Raw genomic sequence first — 22315 nt, forward strand, 5'->3', positions numbered from 1 at the left:
TTTTTTGCGTCGTTGTCTATTACATGAATGTTTGGTGCAAGGGAATCCTACTTGGATGGTCTTAGGTTCGAATCCCGACCATCCTCATTGACTTTTACTTCTAGCTACGCTCATACTGTTCATTCCAGAAACTCAATTTTGTAGTAAATGTAGTCACTTTAACAGGAAATTAGTTTCAAATATTATATTTGCTATTACATGCTTTTTTTTTTTTGTTTAACCTGAGATGTTTCAACTTTGATATTAAATCCTACTACCTTAATGTAATTCACTTCCCTATGTTATATCATGCTGAATGTTTGCACAGGTGGTAATAAACAATTCCATTGTTACTGTAATATATATATATATATATATATATATATATATATATATATATATATATCATGGAATCCTGAAGGAAATTCAAACGAATTTAGTATACCATCTGAACAGTTTACTGTGGGGTGTGAGACACTGAAACCATTCATAGGAGGGAAAGAGATGACATGTGAAAACGTAGTAGAATACGAAGATATTGGTGTCGATTACATAGTTTTCTGGTTCAAACAGATGAACTGTGGCACTTCAGATAAGCGCTCCTCACTTGTTTTTAACCCTGAATAACTGGGCTTTATAAATATATTTTTCCTTTGAAGTATGATTGCTTAAAAAACTTGTCCTTCAACTTTAGTTTGTAATTATTTTCTACCTCTTAATTATAATTACATATATTTATATTTATATTTTATTCTGTTTTACATGTCATATATACATGCTATGCTTTATAGGTTTGAAGAGAAGCTTGTGACGACTCAGAACAGCAGTCATACACAGGATGTCCAGAGTCCCCTGCCTCCCGATATCACTACTTATCTGTAAATTTTACCTATTTTTAAAGAGGATGTTAGACATTTTAGTACAGTATGTCCTCATATTGAATTTGGAACCCTCGAAAAGCTTTCTTTTCCTGAAATAAATTTCTGCCTATGCCCCAGCAAAGCAGTGACGATTGTAGCTAGTGATCAGGGGGTAATGCAACAATTCCCCAGAAATCATATCTCTGAGAGGTGCGGATGTGACACCAGTATTTGTGCATTACCACTTTTCACTCCCAGTATATTGACACTCATGCCAAAGGAACTGTTCAGAAATCTTCGTTGGTTCTCCCCTTTGACCGTCATGCCAATGGGTCCGACCTTGGACACATACTACATCTAGAATGGCACTATTTATGTCAGTGATCCCAAAAACTGCATTCGACACAAATATAAAACGTTTTCGATTATTTTTCCCTGTCAGCCTCCTACTCCGACCTCCATACCAACCAAGGCTTAACTCGTACTTGTCAATGTTCATCAACGAGGTCAATGTTCATCTTTGTGACGCCGAAAACTATGAATTCGACACTAATATCGTTCGCATTTGACTACTTTTACATGTCACCTTCCTCCCTTATTGGGTATGCTTTCAGTGTCTAGCTATGGAGGAATTTCAACCAACTTAAGTATACCTATAAATTACCATCTGTAAAACAAGTGTGCATGTGATCTTTTTAGGAGAGGAATTCGTTGACTACATTTTCGATAGCAATCTGGTGGCTTTTATTTTTTTGTTTGTCATGGTGAAGATTGCGAAAGAGCTCAAAGTCATCTGTAGCATTGTGCTATGAATATAGGTTTTACTGGCATTTAGTTCACTGAATGCTCGCTTCGGTGCTGCTCTCGTCACAGGAAAAGTGAGACACAGTTATAAAAGAGTAGGGGTCTAAACAAATACGGAACACTACTAGCAATGACAGTTATCTAAAAATAAATCTTTAGCTAATTCGTTCAAAGTTGAAATTTCGCGCAATCATTTCCCTTATCACTGTCCGTTGTTGCAGCAAAGAGGTGATAAATGTTTTGAGTAGATTTTACTGTCTACAGTTCCTTCACAACTTCCTTTTCTTCGGAAGTGTGAAAAAAAATGAGCAGTGGTCCCACAAGTACCGCTTCCTTGTGTTCAATGAAGTAGGTATAGTGTCTATGGAACTAAAGAAACATATTCCTTCGAAATTACTCATCCAAGGTTATCGAACGAGTGATATATACTCTGGACAACCTTCAACTTGCTTCGCGTGCAACCAGATTATTCATAGGATCAACTCTTGTCCCCGACGCCTACAGCGCTCCAAACATTTCAGTACAGCACCTCTGATGCTAAATATGTCTCAGTTATCTCAAAGAACTCTCCCTAAAACTCCTCGTTACGCAGCCGGTCAGCAAGTTCAAACTGGTAATAATACATTATCGACTACCTTATGTGACTCATTATTAAGTGCCCAAAGTGCTCCGTTGATACAGAACCTCAGTGAGTTCCCTGTGCTTACTGTGCCTACTCCTATAGATCAATCCGAGCTACAGGAATCAGTAACTATTGCTACCCCCAAGATATAAGTCATCCGCCCATGGTGCCTGATGTCAATAACCCGTGTTCGTTAATAAGTGTCTTGGAAAAAGCGGAGGCCTCCAACACAAGTGCTTCTCAGATTCCGCTTACTGCAGTACCTCATGATATTCCACCTCCAGTATATGAATCAGTAGATGCGGAAAGCAGCAAGATTGTGAGAACGATTTATATAACTGAAAAAGCGGACTGCTATTGCCTTGTCAACATACAAGAATATCAAAACAAATACAGGTAAAGGATAAGCTGCCGTAACACGTGACTCACGTGAGTCTGTTGTTGGTGCTTTGATTACATAATCGCAACCTAGCTTCTCCACCGTCCTTGACGATTCACTACAAACAGACAGTATAACGAATTAAACTGAATAGCGCTGTTTTTGTTTTTTTCTTTTCGTCAGGTCTCATCATGCAGTTTTTTATCTTTCAGCTCTAATAACTTTATTTACTATCAGCTGTGTATGTCTTACCCTATTGTAACTATTCGTAAAGTGGGTACTTTAAATTTAAATGGTATAAATAGTCCCACTAAACAACGCTTGTTACAAAGCTTTATACTATTACACGATTTTGATATCCTAAATTTCAAAGAACTCAAAATTTCTGATTTAAGTTTCATAGATTGGTATAATTGTTTTGTTAATTTTGGATACAGTGGTAGAGGTATTGCAATATTAGTGAAGAAAGGTATTTATGTGTAACACCTCGTTTACCGTCTGGCAATGGGCTCAGTCTCGTATGCGATAATATTCTATATGTAAATGTGCATAGTCCGTCGGGCTTTCTACAGAAAGCTGACGATAAAAGATTGTTAATGCTGATATAGTGCCTCTGTTTTCTATTCCGCATGAGAGTATCCTTGTTGGAGATTTCAATTCCATTTTGTTTTGTGACGATTCTACTGGATATTTTAATAAATGTTTAGCGTTAAAAAGACTGGTCTAAAGATTTCGATTAGTTTACGCCTGGAACGTCCAAACGAACTAATACCGTTTATATGTATGTCACTCCATCAGTGAAGTAAAAAATCGACAGAATCTACAGGGTCAGTCCTTAAAGTAGTAGGACCGAGTCAATTAAAAATAAGATATTGACAGATATAACACTTACGCTTAATATTCTTCGAAATGTGATCCTCCTACATCCACACACCGCTGCCAGCGGGATTTCCAGTTTTCATACGCTTCCTAGAAGGCTGCTCAGCCAGTTTGCTGCTCAGCTGCCTCGTCACGACCTGTTGTAATGCTTCCACAATGAGGCATGATGCACCTTCAGGTTGGTTTTGAGACGGGGGGAGGAAAAAGTCTGGTGGGGCAAGGTAAGGACTGAAGGGTGGCTGAGGCAAGGTTGCAATGTAATGTTGTTCCAGATACGCCACCACTCGGAAGGCTGTGTGGCTCGGCGCATTGTCATGGTGCAGTCGCAGGAGTTGGCGATGGCTGGGCGGACGCGGACGATGCGTTTCCTCAGCCGTTCCAGGACCTGGAGATAAAAAACTGCATTGACAGTCTGTCCGTGTGGAACAAATTCCCTGTGGATCACTCCTTGTGAATCGAAAAAGCAAATGAGCATGCTTTTCACTTTTGATTTCGTCATGCGCGCCTTTTTGGGGCGTGGGGAATTTCGGGTGTGCCATTTCACGCTTTGACATTTGGTCGCAGGGTCATACTCAAATGTCCACGTCTCGTACCCAGTCACCACATTGTCTAGCAAGTTTGGATTTTCACTCACTTCTTCGAGAAGGTCCTGGCAGATCCGTTTGCGAACGTCCTTTAGCTCGCCTGCCAGCACTCGCGGCACCAACTTAGCACAAATTTTCCTCGTTTGCAATTGTTCGTGAACAATTTCGTGAACTTGGGTTTTAGCAATGCCAAGTTCATCGGCAATCATGCGAACAGTTAATCTTCGGTCACTGTCCAGCAAATTCTTCATTCTTGCAACATTTTCTTCCGTTTTGGAGCTCGAAGGTCGTCCTGACCGTGCAGCGTCTTCAACTTCTTCTCTCTCCTCCCTAAACAGTTTGTGCCACTCAAACGCACTCGATCTTCCAATGGCGTTATCACCGTACACCGTCTTGATCATTTCATGAGTCTCTTTCCCAGTTTTACCGAGCTTCACGCAAAATTTGATGGCGTAGCGCTGTTCCAAAAGATTGGCCATGACGCAGCGTGACGAGGGTCACTCGCAGAGGTTACGATGACGAGCGATATTTACCCTGCTATGGCTAGCAGCCGACTGGCGCTGCTTCCTGTCTTTCCTTAGACCCATCTCAACCAACAACAGGTGAAGTAACCGCCGTCAGTCTGTAAAAAGAAAAGAAAAAAATCAGTCCTACTACTTTAAGGACTGACCCTGTACACCTTTTTCGATCTAGTTCCTAGTGTGCGTTACATCACTGTTATTCTGGTAACGTTTAGTGATCATAGAGCTGTCTATGTTTCTTAAATTTCTTCCACCTCTCCTTAGTTTGAACCCAATGTTCGGTCTCTCCAATTGGAAACTTAATCCACAGGTTCTGTAGTCAGATAATATTAAAGAACTGTTTCTAGAAAAATGGGATTACTGGTGTCGACAACAGAGATATTTCCTCAGTTTAAGTTTTTGGTGGGTTCAATATGATAAGCATAAAATTAAATACTTATTTTCTAATGGATGCGCGCTGAACACCGGCAGAACCGCAGAAATTACATTGACTACTTCTACAAAGTGTTACATGAGTTGTGGCAACAGCCTCCCTGTCCGAATACATATATACATATTAAAAAAACAAGGGCAAAGTTAATTAGTTTAGAAAACGACTATTTGAAGTCTATCACTAAATCTTTCTATTCCGAAATGTTGTCAAATGAACGAGTTACAGTTTTCAAATCATGCAGGAACATAATAGAAGGCTAACTAATTTTATATAACACCTTGTATTAGAAAATGGTCAGGTTGTAAATGCTCTACCCGATATTATGTCTAATTTAACACAGCATTATGAACAACTGTTTGCATCACATCCAGTTGCTACTCAGGAATGGCCCACTTTCTTTTACAATATATTTTTTTAAATTAACAACAGCTGAAAATGGACCATTGTTAGCTCCCATTACAAAACAAGAGGTTTATGATCTGTTAAACACTGCCAAGAATTGTAGCAGTCCTGGAAGAGATGGGATCATTTTTTCATTCTATAAACAGTATTGGGATATAGTAGGAGATACGATCACTGTTGTACTTAATGATATGTTTCAATCTGGAAATGCTATGCAAAATGATGGTATCATTATTTTAGTTTCTAAACGGAGCCCAAGCTCATACTTCTAATTTTCGTCCCATTACGTTGTTAAATACTAGTGTAAAATTATTGACTAAGGTATATAAAGTGCGCATGACAAAAGTTCTCGAGAAAATTTTAAGTGATAAGCAGGCAGCCCTGGCAAAAGAACGTAATATTTATTACGCCCTGTTTAGCCTACGGGACATAATGGGGTATTTTCAAGTGAAACAACTCCTTGTCTGTGTCACTTACATGAATTTTAAAAATGCTTTTGATTTTTTAGAGCATAACTAACTTTATGTTGTCTTACATGCATTTGGTTTTGATCCAAGCTTTATTGATAAGGTTAAACATTTTTATCACAATGCAGAACCACAGCTCCATGCAAATGGTTACTTTAGCTCACCCATATCTATCAAGAGAGGTATTCGACAAGGCTGTTCCTTATCAATGTTGTTATTTGGTTTTGTTCTTGAGCTTTTATTGCAACGTTTATTTAGTTTCAAAGTCTCACATTTACATGATTTTCAACATATTGATTGTTTTGCTTTTGCCGATGTTTTGCTTTGCACAATTAGTTGTACGATTGTTGCTCAGGTCAATTATGGTCAGAATTGCTTAATGAGCTATTGTCGCGGAAGTATTAGTGTTAATAAAACGAAAAGTTTAACTTTTAATAATTGGTCTATTTTCAGGGGCGGGTTTACTATTTGTCAGTCAGAAATTGTACAGGCACTGAAAATTTTAGAAATTAATTTTATCAGCAGTCTACATCCTGCCTTTGAACCGATCTTGAACCCTATAGAAAATAAAATAAGAACGGCTCCTCTCCAAAATCGACATAAGAATCTGAAATTAATACAGCGAGTACGATATGTCAATACTTATATGTTCTCAATTATGGTATACAGCACAAATATGGCCATCTCCGGACATGCTTGCCAAAAAAGTGCAATCTACCATTGGCTGGTTTCTTTGCTGTGGTCATTTCTTCAGAGTTCCACAAGCTGTGATGGTGTTACCAGTAGACAACAGTGGCTTCGGTTTAATTAATATCCAACTGAAGTGCAAAGTTTTATTTTTATTAGCTAGTTTTAAATTGTATCACTTGGCCAATTGTCATACACAACAATTGCTCCAATGTTGGACATCCACCTTACCTGCTCCAAACCCACCCAATGTTTCGTTTAGGGATGGCCACATTTTTTCGAAAAATACTTTCTCGAAAAATGGATTTTTCGAAAACGAAAAACGAAAAACGAAAAATTTTCGAAAAACGAAAAACGAAAAATTTTTCGAAAAACGAAAAATTTTTCGAAAAACGAAAAACGAAAAATTTTTCGAAAAACGAAAAACGAAAAATTTTTCGGAAAACGAAAAACGAAAAATTTTTCGAAGAACGAAAAACGAAAAATTTTTCGAAAAACGAAAAACGAAAAATTTTTCGAAAAACGAAAAACGAAAAAAATCGAAACAGAAGGAGATGGAACACGAAAGGACGAAACGAAACTGATGAGAAATTTGAAGTTGCGAAAGAGCAACATTTCCTTCCCTGCCTGGTTTGATTGAAGTTATAAACAAAAGAAAAGAAACGCATCATTACATACAGATAAGCTTTACTCCCTGACTGAAATTGAATAGTATCTTATTTCGCTGATGCGGCGTGTTCTAATCGTAATAGCTATTTGAGACTGCTTTTAGTTAGCTATCTCGTACTCGCCTTTGTTGATACGGTACGTGGTTTCGTATTCGCTGTGACTGAATATTTTGGTAACAATAAAAGATTGTTGTTTAGAGAAAGGACACGTGTCCTACGATATCAACACTTCTGATATGTTTATTGGCCTAGTGGGAGAAGCATTAGTTCGTTATGAGGAATACCCAACTGAGTTCATTATATCAGTTACCAACGCAGAGCTTGTTTCGAACTATATAAGATAACTGCAAGAAGAGATATTTTCGGGAAGTATTTACAATGGGAAAGTCGAATATATGGGAACATTTCACTCGTGAAAATGATGGTGTTTCTTCAAAATGCAATTACTGTCGAAGTATTATCCACAATCGAAATTCAACGACTGGCTTGTGGTACCATTTAAGACCACGACACGTTGGTGTTATACAGGAAACATCAAGATAGCAGTCACTGGAAGAGATTATTGAGGCCGAGGGTGATCCAGAGATGGAGCCACAAAAGAAACAGAGGTAAGTGATTGTACATTGGTGTCATTTGAATCTTCTAGCCCCCTCCCCGAGTGGGGTAGATAAGATTTATTTAGAGGATACTCGTGTTTGACACTCTTAGAGTAAAAATAAAAAAATAACGTGACACGAACACACTTAGTGGACTATTTATCTTTACACTCTTGTAACTTTTAGAATAATATAAAAAAAAGTCTGAAATTTTGTTACAAACTAAGGATGCTACAGTATCACAAACATCCACAAAGATCCAGGCCCGTGCTGGCTTACTAATGAGGGCGGTGGACAAGTCTACCAAGAGGGCGCTCATACAAACGTGATTACGTTATATATATATATATATATATATATATATATATATATATATATATATATATATATATATATATATATATATATATATGTGTGTGTGTGTGTCTGTGTCTTTTGGAAGATTTAATTCCTGTCTCCAAGATAAAAAGAAAAGTATAGACCAACCTGGGTGTAGAAATGCCTCGGAGCGATGACCATCCGAAAATTTTCGGAAAAATGCAAAAACAGACATACTCCAGAACAAAATGTCGGATTGAAATTGGGCAAAATGAATGTCCATTATTTTTAGTCATAGATTCCATTAGTGTACAATCGGATAAAGTGCAGTGGCGGTGCAAGGGTGGCTCCCAAAGAAACTGGGGGAGCACAGTTGTCTTCAATATTGGGAGACGGGCAGATTTAAGGCTTTTTTTGGTGGCGAAGGAGCAGATGAGACAGATGAATCTGCTTTCTGAGGTGAACATGTATATTATATATCAGGCGATGTAGATGAAATAGTGGTAAATATCAGTATTACAAATCAGTGCCATGAACTTATTCTGAAATCTGAATACATGCATATTTGTAATTGGTATGCTTCTACTTAGACCGCATTAAATTTTAGGACACTTATTTTATAATAACTTAAATAATGACTTTCCCAAAACTATGAAGAAAGAAAATAAATTATGTATGACGCAAGAATACTATTATTTGAGAAAAATGATGATGATCTCAATAGCATTATAGGAATCGTTACAGGAATTAAATAAATAGACTAACAATAATTAAAGACGAATTTAATGTATTGAAATTGGGGGGCAGGCTCCCCATTTCCTCGGGATTTATGCCCTATCTACAGCTGATACAATTTTCCAGCATGAGGAGAGGCACATATCCTTTTCTGACACTTATTGCAATTTGTGTCCAAGTAACGGGAGCTGAATTAATACAGATTGGTGTGACGTAAATACGCCAGGATACGAAGTTCAGTTTGAAATATGAAAGAATACGATTCTTTTTTTAAAATGAAACAAGCCAAGAGACATCAATTTCATCTCACTTTCCTTTGTGGCAGTCGGACACAAATCATCACATTTCTCCCCCAAAAACACATTTCAAATCGAATTATTGAGGGGACAGTCCCCCGTAGTTCCAAGGTTGGGGACATGTCCCCCTCATCCTCTCGGTATTTGCGCCAATGACTATATGAATTTACTATATAGAACTGATATACAGAAGGACAATTAAAACCACTTCCCTCTAACGTGGTGTTTTGCAGGGTGCTGTATGCGCGGGACGCACTGCACCCTTCACGGGTTCTTCACCCACAGTAACAGCATGTATTCATTTTATAGAACTAAGCCATACAGAAAAATAAATAAAACCGTTTATCTTTGATGTTGTTTTGCAAGGGTGCCTTGACGGGTTCTTTTCCAACGATAACAGTATGTATATTGTATAGAACTGTGCCATACAGAAGCACTAGCGGATCCAGAGGTATCGTTTGGAGGTGCGGTTCGCTTTCTGGAAGATGAGATAGCCTAAAAGTGACCAGAATTTTAATTCGCAAAAATGGGACACATATGAATCCGGGGCTGGAGAGGAGGGGGGGGGGCGTAAACCTGATTCTCAGATTATATTTTGTGACCCGATTTTATTATTATTATTATTATTATTATTATTATTATTATTATGAAAGTATATTCTTCCTCTAGAGTTAAATTAAATACGAACTTCCGTTTCGGAGGCGTGGCGGTATCATAATTCACTTCACACTTAGTCACCACAATATATCAGATGCACTGTCTTGCACAGTACTTACACAAAGTACTATATTGACGATTGCATTTATATGTCACCTGTTATCTGCCACGAGCCTCTCCCATATCTCCTCTGTGTATATAAATATAGCTTCCCTTTATCGCAAGATCGCAAGATCGCAAGAAAACATGAAGTTTGATATAACTATCAATTTCATTATCCAATAGAATGCCTTGACGTTCGTCGACCCCTATCCATGACATTTTTTTTCACTGTCTCTCTGATCTGATCTTTGATCTATGGCGCTATGGAAAGAACATTTCCTGAGGGCAAGATGTTGGATTTCCGTTACGTTTCGTTTCGCTAAACTCAATATTTCACCATGATTTCAGTTTATCAACATTATTGACATTTTCTTAAGTGCGCGTTAAGATTGCGGCTACATAAGTCGTACCAAAATCTTCTGATGTATCAAAGATGAAGAAAACATTTCTATGATTGGTATAGAACCCAGGATTCACGAGGAGTTGGGGAGTCATTGATAAGCCTTGACGTTATGTGTGCATGGAATAGTTCATTTCTCAAGAAAAGCTCCCAACTATACTCAATTGATGCATTTAAAGATGAATGTGTAAGGAATTCAATTTCTGGTACATTCAGGAATTTTTAACTTAAGCAGGAGAGAGCAAGAAGACAAATATAGGATACTATTACAAAAGTGTAGACCTCTATACATAGGGTATTTTGATTTGTTGCTTGAGCTTAACGTTCCATGGTAGTGACATGACGGCTAAAGGAGACGTGCACTTATTGATTGTAATGGAATCCGAACCACATTTTTCGTTGAAATGTACCCTCAACGGGAATCAAACTGGGGACTTTAAACACCGTATAGGGTATTTTGTCCGAATACTCTGCTTTTGCAGTGGTATAATTGAGTATGTAAAAAAAAAAAAAAAAAAAAAAAAGACCAGACGAGGAAGAGGGTGTTGGAAATTGGCTCTATTAATTAATTTCTTAAAAGCAGCATTTAGAAACATGTATGCCTACAACAACAATAAAATTATATTATAGTAGCCTTTACCTAGGTGGGATTTCGCTCCCAGACCCCCAATTTGTTCGGAATACGGCCCTGTACAATGTAGAAAATGCTTCTACGTGTATTGTGGCACAATATTTTGCGTTCTCCCTTCTGTGTCTTTCATATACATATAATTGAATCGAGCTAAAACGCTGTCACGAAATTCAAACACCTCGCAAGGCATTTTAATCAACCCTCACCTTTTTTTTTTTTCCTTTCTACTGTACGTTAAGTGGCAAAAAATGCTCAAATACATGTTTCATTATTTTAAATGAATAATCAAATTAGCAACTTTCATGTCTCTAGCCGTAAGGAATCCCGAAATATAGGCATCTTATAATAATAATAATAATAATAATAATAATAATAATAATAATAATAATAATAATAATAATAATAATAATAATAATAATAATACAAAACGCTGAAATATATATTGAATTGTTTTAAGTGAGAAGTCCATATATCTAATTCCATGTTTCTAACCTTCAAAGATTCTTAGATATTGATATCTTATTATGATAATTGCAATCCCCGCCCCCTTTTCTTTACACCTCTTTTCCCCATTTTACTGAAGTATCAAAAAAATGTTGAAACGCATTATTTTAAATGAGAAATCAAAACCAAAATTTCAGTTTTCTAACCTTAAGGGATTCGGAGAGATGATCATCTTATTAAAATAATTCCCACCCCATTCCCCCTTCCTTTCTTTGAATTTCCCAAAAATCCTTCCTTAGTGATACCTTAGATCGAAAATCTTATCTACTGTCCGAATTTCAAGTTTCTAGCTTAAGCGGTTTGGCCTGTGCGAAGATCAGGACGACTTCTTTATATATGATTACAATAACAGCTTGTAGCTTGTATTATTTCCTAAGAAAAGATGAAATGCCATTAAAAGTCACAATGAATGTTTCCGTGTTGAACCCCAAAAGTCATAGTTCTTTGTTGATGTAGTAGCTAGCGGACATACCTTTGATAATTGATGCATGAGGTTCTGTGGTTTGATACAAGATAAGTGAACATAGAACGCACTGCAGTGGTTCAGATCCAACTTTAAACTCTAGTTCTCGTTCTGTAAAGCATCGCTTTTGACAAACGACATAAATACATATCAATCAATCAACCAACCGAAAAGTCTCCTTTTAGATTCAGAGAGCTTTTCGGTAAGGAGCGCTGAATATTCTATATTTCTCTTTATCCAAAGTAAACGTAATTGAAGATTCGGGTTTTGAATCACACATCATTTTTTTCTAGGATATAGTTTTAAAATATACATTTTTAGTTCAAAGAGTGATCCATCTTTCCTTCTTCCTACAGCTGTTCGTTCAACGAATAAATCATTCTCGCTCGTTTGCGGCTTATGGTGACAGTCTCAAGGAACTAGGGACAGAAGTATTCACAATTCAAATATGTCTGTATTAAGTACCATACATTTTGATTAGACTCTGCTAGGCTTGTCACACAGATTGGATCGGCCAGATTGAAAAGACAATATTTTTATTTCCGAAAGTAAACTGGAAGTAAAATACCTTTGGGGGAGCGGTCGCCCCCTCTGCCCCCACGTGGTCGTGGATCCACCAATATACAGAACAATAAATTAAACTTTTATCTTTGATGTTGTTTTGCAAGGGTGCCTTACGTAAAAGGCGCACTGTACTCTTCACGGTTTCTTTACCCACAGTAACAGTAAGTATTTATTGTATAGAACTGTGTCATACCGCAGAATAAATTAAACCGTTTATCTTTGATTTGGTTTCACAAGGGCGCCTTACATAAAGGGCGCATTGTACCTTTCACGGGTTCTTTACCAACAGTAATAGTATGCATTCATTGTACAGAACTATGCCATACAGAAGAATAAATAAAACCGTTTATCTTTGGTGAGGTTCCGCAAGGGCGCCTTATATAGAGGGCGCACTGTAACCTTCATGTGTTTTTTTACCAACAGTAACAGTATGTATTCATTGTACAAAATTGTGCCATACAGAAGAATAAATAAAACTGTTTATTTTTGATGTAGTTCGCGAGGGCGTCTTATGTAAAGAACGCGCTGTATTCACCACCAGTTCTTTAGCAATAATAAATGTAAGAATTTATTAGATCTATATATATAAAAAAAAGTTGTACCTTTATTTATAATGAGATGTTTGGGAGGGCGCACCGGGACATGTCCCGGTGTCCCGGTGGGCCAGCACGGGCCTTCAAAGATCCAAATGTTTTAGGCTTCTATAATAGTAATAAATAATAACTTGGACGGGGCATGCACATCCACAGCCCATTAGCACATTACATACTATGATCATGATATGATTTATTTCAAATAAATAGGTACAAAGTTGTCATCATAGGTATTCTGCCATTATTGGCAAGTCACTTGCCGCAACTGAGAAGCTTCCATGCTCCTTAGTCTTCACGTAAGGGATTGAAAATTTGACTTTTTTTCCAGAAAGATTTTATTTCGATAACTGCTTGGATGAGTATCATATCCAACAACATAGAAGGTTTTCAACGGACGTAAAGATCATAATGCAGTTTACAGCAATTTGATATCTCAAACTGATCTGGAGATGTGATACACATTGGTAAAGTTTGCAACACTGGTTAAAATTATGTAATTGCAAGAATTTATTGTAATTACAAGTACCAAAATCTGTTTCTGTAATGTTATAAAAGCAAAGAGAATCAAGATACATTACGAACAATCCCCAATACGTCATTTTTAGGAGTATCACTATCAGTATTCACGTTTTTCATATCTCCTCAACGATTTGAGATATCAAATTGCTGTAACGGCTCCGAGAAGTTTACGTCTTTTGAGAATCACCTACGTGATTAGACGTTCTGTTTATGTAAGAAATTTTTCGAAAAAAGTCTAATTTTTAATTTCTTGTATTCATTCGAAATAAGCCATGGTCATAGTATTCGACACTAAGGTATTTCGGGTTTGCATTTCACTGTCCGTCTCACTTCTATTCATAGACAGATCCAGGGGGGAAAGGTTATTCACCTCCCTGAGTTTCACAATCACCAGTGCTGCAAAAGTCGGTGAGAGAGAAAACAGAATCTTTCACTACCTTCTTTCCTCACCGTTGAATTCGTCCTGAATCCGCCTTTGCTTTTATTAATACTATTATCAGGTTTCTAAAGTTTAGATGCTTGTCATATTGCAGCGTCCTTAATTTGCAACACTGAATAACAAATTTGTGTTGTAAGGTTTCGTTTAATATTTAGATTTGAGATATGTAATAACATGGCATAGTGGCGTTAAAAATATAACTTTATATTATGTTGGCAACACTATTAATTTGTTGGTACTGCAGAGTTTATTAGACAGAGTTCCCTTGTCGTTATTTGCATCTTACAAAATTCCAGCCATTTTTGTCAATTAGTTTCAAAATTACATGGGCGTATCAAGATAAATGGCCCATCTCAAATTTTTATACTATAAAGTGGAGAAGTTCCATATAATATAAGCCTAATTAATCATTTTTTTTTCTTTCTTTAAATGTAAAATCTCAAATAATTGTTGTGTTTTCTTCTTTTAAAGAGACTCAAAATATTTTTCAAGTGAAAAGAAAACATATAAATAGAAGATTCGCAATCTAGTTTTTATTTTAAGCTCAACACCTTGCAAATGTGTTCCGATGATGATGAGGATATTGGTTTTAGTTTAGCGTCCTACTCAGCTATAGAGACGTGAACTCAGCATAACATGAGATACAAACCACTTAAGCTCCAGGCTGGAATCGAACCCGGTCTCCCGAACCGAAAACTCATACGCTAAACATATAGTCACGAGGGACCTCGAATGGGGCTGCGTAACTAAGGGAGATGCTGATGAGCAAAATAATGGATGAAATGGTGCAACGCTATGAAATGAGGAAACGGGAGAACCCCGAGAAAACTCACGAGCACGGTGTTTGTCCACCACAAGGTCCACACGGTGCGAGCTGGGATCGAACCAGGGACCCCAAGCACCGGAGGTGAACGCTCTACCACTGAGCCACCGCGCCCCCATAGGAAATTGTTCAAGGTTATGTGCATACAAAGCTCAAGCGACTGAGACATTTTCTCAGGTCAACATGTTCTCTCAAATTATGAAGTATTGACTGTATCCTATCGTCAACTTTCATATACATGGCTTTTCCGTTCTTTTGAGTAATGCTCAGCATTTCCATTCTTCTGAAAACATGATTACATATAGAATCTTCCCTCAATACTCTTCACAAGACTGGAAATGTGCAGGGGTTCTGGATAATATTTTGTTTAAGCATTTGTGTCAGTCTTCTACTGCTTTATTTGTTCGATTCCTGTGACTGCTACAATTCCAACTTTCCGGAGAAAAATTTCGATTTTCCAGCCATTGTTCCTAATCATTGAAGACTTCGACTCTTCGTCTAATCGGACAGCCTCCATGTTGATCAACAAACCATCAGAAATATACTCTACGGGTACTAGTGCCAGTGTTGGACACATCCGGACGTGACTGCGAATCTCTTTAATCTTGAGATTAGGGATGGCCACATTTTTTCGAAAAATACTTTTTCGAAAACTAAAAACGAAATTTTATTCAAAAAACGAAATTTTTTTCGAAAAACGAAAAATTTTTCGGAAAACGAAAAACGAAAAATTTTTCGAAAAACGAAAAACGAAAAATTTTTCGAAAAAACGAAAAACGAAAAATTTTTCGAAAAAGCGAAAAACGAAAAAACGAAAAATGAAATTTCCGAAAATCGAAAAACAGATTTTTCGAAAAAGGCCATCCCTAGTTTCGTTCCTACAGCAAGCTCCCACATATGTCTCTCAATTTATCATATACTGGAGCTATATATCTGGACAAGGTGAGATGCGTGCTATCTGTTCTCGAGGCCTTTACATGTATTTTTACAACAAAACTCTACTACAACTGTGATACGAGTACAGCAGAAACATAATACTTGCAATTGGAATCGTATATGGATTAATATTTATAGAAACTTTCTTCCGACTTGGGTACATAGTTTATTGTTTAGTGTTGCTCATGATATACATGCTACAAATCATGATATACAGCGCATACCGCATAATGCATGTTCTCAATATGGCCAAGCCGAAACCCTTCTCCATTGCTACACCACTTGCAATCTGGTGTTACCTGTCTGCACAAAACTATGTGCTCTTCTTGCCATCGTATGTAAGACATCTCCACACCACTTTACTCCTGATATTATTGATTATCAATGGTATCTTTCTACCCGTAATAATGCTGTTACCTGGCTAATCGGTCAATACTTTATACTACATTGATTCCCTTCATAGTTACTTAAGTCTCCCAGATTACCTTGAATTCCTAAAGCGCACAAGGTGAAAAAATTTTGGTATGGTACGTTTGCGAAAGACTTTCAAAAACATTTTGACTGTATATTTTTGAAATTTCATGAGTAGTGCAATACATCTTCGTTATTACCTAAGTTTTTTATAAGATAAAACAATGCAATGTATTTTTTTTAAAGAAGTAGTGTTTCTAATGTAATTTTGCTGTGTTGACGTATTACTAGTTATTTAACTACATACTATGTATTAATGAACCTTTTGCCTGTATGTAAATGCTCTATGACAATAAAAAATGTTAAAAACAGATGAGGGATTAGTGAACGAGATTTCTATGCTGGTATTCCTGAGTTCAGATCTCGTCCATTTTTGTTACTTTTTTCTTTTAGCTACATTTAGTTTATGCATTCCGGATCTTCACACTTGAAGCAATACAATAAGATCTAGTGAATTAAACGTTGCTATAAATACAAAGTTGAACGTAGTATTATTTCCAAAGTTGCATAGTGTAAGCTAAAGAAAAGCATGTATTAACGTGTCATATTTGAAAATAATGTCAGCTTCAATTAATTCACTGGCTGCTATTATATTTGATTCAAGCTTCAAGATCTGAATGCAGAAACTAAGTATAGCTAAAAGAAAAAAGTAACAAGAATTGACGAAATTCAAAACTAGGACCACAAGGGTGGGATTACCGTTCATTAAACCCTCATCTGAAAAGCTACGACGTAACCATATCTCTTTGTAAATTATAACTTTGCATAAATTTGTAAGGTACGTATATTATAGTAAAAATGGAATTTTTAAATCACCGACCGACTATCGTCGTTGTGCAAACATTCAGCATGGTATAACGTAGGGAAATGGATTATATAAAGGTAGTAGGATTTAATATGAACATTGAAACGTCGTAAATTAAAGAAAAGAAGGTAATAACAAATGTCATGTTTGAGTTGACTTGAGTTGATTTTGAGTTTAACGTCCCTTTTCAGCAGCGAGGCTATATTAGACGTCGACCTACTAATTAACGTGGAATCCGAACCACGTGAGCTCCCGCCAGGAATCGAACCCTGGTTTCCCGCTACAAAGGCGCGTACGCTAACCGCTTAGCCACGGAGGAGCTCTAAATATCATATTTGAATATAATATCATCTTAAACTAGCTGCGACTACATTTGCATCAAAATTGAAGTTTTGGAGTGCACAGTATGACTGTGGAAAGAAGAAAAAGTAAATAATAATGGTCGAGATTCGAGCCTACGACCATCCAAGTAGAAATCCCTTACACCAAACATTCATGTAATAGAAAACAACGCAAATAAATTGGCACTACTTTATCATATAGTTCTATCAAATATAACTTAATGAAGACAATAAGAATAAATTTTACTGACATAAAAAGTGTTTCTGAACAAGGAGAAGTTCATTATAAACCCTGTAAATAAGCTGCAAGAGTTCTCCATCTTAATTCAACAACTGCCTAATATGATCCTGGCAGTTCGGTACCTTTCCTTCTTCTGTTTCACAAGGTCACAATTTTCATCGTAATACGGATGCTGACCAATCATTTTTTTCTCCAATTCTGAACTTGTATATGTAAATCATCCCTTCCTGTCTCCGCATTTGAATCTCTCTCTCTCTCTCTCTCTCTCTCTCTCTCTCTCTGAATGCCGTCCATGAACTCGTATGGCTTGGGATCAAACTTTCGACTCTTGAAACAAAATGTAAGCGCTCTAGGAATGTGCTACCGTCACTATATAGGTTTGTTGTTAAAAGCAGCGTCGTTTCAGATTTTTCCTGGAAATGGGGGGGGGGGGGCGGAGATTCTCCACGGACATAATAGTTTCATTTTTATGAGTAAATAATGAAATGAAATTTTTTAAGTTATCCGTCCCACGATTATACGGGGTAAGCTAAAGGAAACGGTGGACTGAAGATAGTAGGAGGAAATGGGAGAACCCACTTTTATGGTGTTTGCCAAGTTCGAAGTTTACTTGGCACGAGCTGGGATCGAACTTTTTTATTGTATTACTGTACATGTGATCAAAGAATGCGTACTTATCAAGCTCAATGGAGGGGGCAATTGCAATCGTCTGTCCTACCCAAATGACGCCAACTGGAATACTGGCTTCCAGTTAGTGAAAAGAAATGACTAACACTCATTTCTGTCAGTAGTGTTTAGAGCTCTGCGCCCGCATTTCTGACTTTGGAAAGCACAAAACCTACTGCCATGATTAATAATTTCCATAGATTTCACAAGTAGCATCTTTCTAGGTTGATGTGATATGCAGCCTTTGAAGAAGGGAAAAAATGCAAATAAAGGTGTTTATGAAGCTATGGGAACATTTTGTGACATTTTGTTTTATTCAGGCTCTAGAAAGGTATTTCAGAACAAACGAATGAAAGAGACGGTTTTAGAGCGATAAACCTTGTAAACTGTTTCCTGCTTTTTTTTTTTTTTACGTCTGAATGGAAACAGTACATTACGTTACACACCACTTTAGACAAGGAGAAGTTGAGGAGGGGGTGAGTTGGGTTGAATACCGGAAATAACTAGTCGATGAGAAGTGTATTTCGGAATGCATAAGCACACGGCATAGAGTTTGTTCCTAAGTTGGACTTAAATTGTTGTATCATTTTCTATGCATAACTGTACGTGGCGCTGGTTCGATCGCAGGCCGAGTAAGCTTGTAGTGGACAATATCTTGCCAGCGCTTCTCCCGTTTTCTCCCTTTTATCATTATACCAATTATTTCATTATCTTTCACTTGCTTTTATCATTAAGCTTAAAGGGCCTAATCGTAGGACGTTAAATTCAAAGTTTTCATCTACCGGAAATCGAACCAGAGGCCACACACACAAAATACTCGCGCGATAATCATCTGGTCATTGGTTGTTAGAAATGGTTTTGGGTTTAATTGATAGTCTAGGAAAAAAAATAGGAAAGAATATAGTACTGAATTCCAAGAATGAATATCCTGAAAGAGTAGATAAACTATTTTATGTTATTTCAGTTACACACACATAGTTGGATCCTGTCTAAATATGCATTGGTATGCGTGAGTATGTGTTGGTATAAACGTTTGGCAGAGTCAACTAATATAAATCAATCTGAAGCAGGGAGATTTTTATTATGCAGAAAAGTTGCTAACAAATTTTAGGGCTGTTTAAAAGTTGAAAGTGTGAACGTGGAGTTGAAATACAAAATGTTTAATTGAGCAATGTACAGCGCCATAAATGTATGTGTCGTGCAAATCGATTGCAGCGGCCATAAAAATCAAAGAACTTGGTAATGGCCTACGCACCTAAGTGAAAAACAGCAGTCTTTTCTCTCGTTACTAGTTTTAAAGCTGATCGATCGAACAGATGAGTGTGGGATATCGAAGCCATGCATTCCTAATCTCACCAAACTTTCCTTTCATTATTGTTTTAATGAAGTATTAGGTTTAACAAATGTTATTTTTAATTTACTTTTTTTTTAATGGTAGCTTTGTCATATTACTAAAGCGATTCCTTTCAAGGATAAGTTTTTCATTACCTGATACCTTATATTTAATGAAGTTGGACGGTGGTTTATTAGTAGTGTGCTTGTCTATGGTGTGTCTGGTCTCTGGTTCGATCCTCGGCCAGGTGAGTTTGTGGTGAATAACATCGTGTCCGTGGGTTTTCTTAGGGTACTGCAGTTTTTTCCCACATTTTCATTCCGCCGATACTTCCATCATCATTCACTTGTCTGAATCATCTGTCTCCTTTAGCCTAACGGGCTTGAACGAAGACGTTAAGCTGAAAGAATTCATTTAATTTAATCTTTAATAATAATAATAAAATAACGTGTCTACCGTCTGCTTTCTTTATAGAAAAGAGTCACCTAGAGGCACCAAGTTTGTTACATAGATAGAATCTCGTATGAAGATTTTTTTTTCCGATTTTCGACTCGGGGGAAAGAATATCAGGGAAGTGAAAATGTGTGTGAAAACATATTTACGTTTCTCACGGCGAGTACGGTGCACTGTGGTCGGAATGACGAGGAAACGTGGCGAAACTATTTGCGGGCGTATTGAAAGCATGGCTTTGTTGATATGGTATTTTTTGAAGGCACGTTAGGCTATTGTCAATTGTTCTGCTGTAATGTGAAGAATAAATTACCGTTTAGGATCAGTGATGCAGGTTGCCTATGTAGGTTGTAGTGTTTAAAATTTTAACATCAGTTGAAGTATTTTGTATGCATAAAAAAAGAGAATTGAATTTGTCGTATTATATTGTAGTTGGATAAACTGAACGTGAAGAGTTAGTTCAAAAAGTCAGTTGGAGAGTTAGTGTTAAGACGTCCGTGCGACATTGTAACATTAGTAATAGCCAAAGTCAAGAAAATGCAAATTCAATATACGAATGAGCAATAATTTAACATACAAACGTTTTAACCCGTCCATGAAAGTTTTTATTGTAGTGTGCCATCGAAAGAGGTTTATATAAAAGAAGTTTAATGGATTCAGATTACTATTTCGATAAAGAAAAGAAAGAACATTGCAAGGTGGCGAAAAAGTGGATATTTTCAAAATCAGGTTTACAAATACCACTTTGGGTCGTTATGAAGAAAAAATCGAACTTGTTCTAATCTTATTCTTATTAAAATTGCAGAGATTTCTATATAAACAAGATAAACATGTTTTTGGGCAGTAGCGAGAAACTACATATAAACATGAACAATGAACTTAACCAAAAACCAGTTCGTGTAAGAAATGTTTACAGAAACGAAACTATTTCGCAACACACATATTTGAAAACAAAACAGTGGAAGTAGTCCAATTAAGTACAATAAAAATCACAAAATTCGGTTGTGAAGTTAATCACTTTCGAAAGTCTCTGGCGCCCAAACATTAGATTGACGATGGCTATTTAAAAGTTATAGCATTTTGTTTCGGCATATTGTTATGATTTGGGACATACTGGGTCTGAGGGATGAAATTATTGGGTCAGACGATGACAAAAAAAAAAAAAAAATGTGTAGCAAGTCTAGACTTGTATATTTCCTTGAGTTTTTCCGGCACCATTTCTCGCGATATCTGCGGAAGTCTGTTTCGAGACTTCTGAGCTTCCTCGTTTAGCATCTCTATTGGGAGAGGAGCCACGGGTAGAGTAAATCCTCCAGCGATTTACCAAGTGCGAGAAGACTTGTCTAGGTTGCAAGACGACACGACACAACGGGACTAGCAATCAATCTCGGAGAGCATTGAGCCAAGACTCATTAAAGCTCGCTTCGTTTGCTAGGTAGCAAGTAGTAGCAGCTAATTCTAACAGAAATCATTAATTGAGATACCACAGAAAATTTTAAAATGAAAATGAAAACTTGGACTATACAAAGAATTCTCGACAGAATGTCTCGTCCTATCGTCCCATACAGTTAACGTCTACATTCAGCAAAATATTCGAACGAATACTTGTAAAACGCCTACATCCTTATTTAGTCGACCGCCAACTACTGCCAACACATCAAGCCGGTTTTCGACCATCATTATCAATTAACGATCAATTACTTCGTCTCACAACTCTGATCACTAATCATTACAACTCGATTCAACCCTCCTGCCATCTGCTCATCGATCTTGAGAAGGCATTTGACAAGGTTTGATATCTTGCACTCATATACAAATTCATCAAATTAAAGTTTCCGATAACCTATATTCGCATAATTTATCAGTTCTTATCTCACACACTGCCATTAATGAGCAGCTTTCACATCCTATTTTTCTTATGTGTGGGGAACCTCAAGGTTCTGCTCTTTCCCCTCTATTTTACACTCATGTCCAAAATTATTGTCGCATGTCTATAAATATGTTGTTCTATAGATATAATTCGAAAACGAATTCGCCCGGTATTTCTTATAATGATACTATGTGTATAATCGGCAAAGACATGTATGTGGCAAATTTCATGTCAAAAGAGCAGTAAATGAGAACAATAAAACGAAAATAAAACTTTC

This window comes from Thermobia domestica, chromosome 6, assembly GCF_964235325.1.
Source record: "Thermobia domestica chromosome 6, izTheDome1.hap1.1, whole genome shotgun sequence".
NCBI classification, from domain to species: Eukaryota; Metazoa; Arthropoda; class Insecta; order Zygentoma; family Lepismatidae; genus Thermobia; species Thermobia domestica.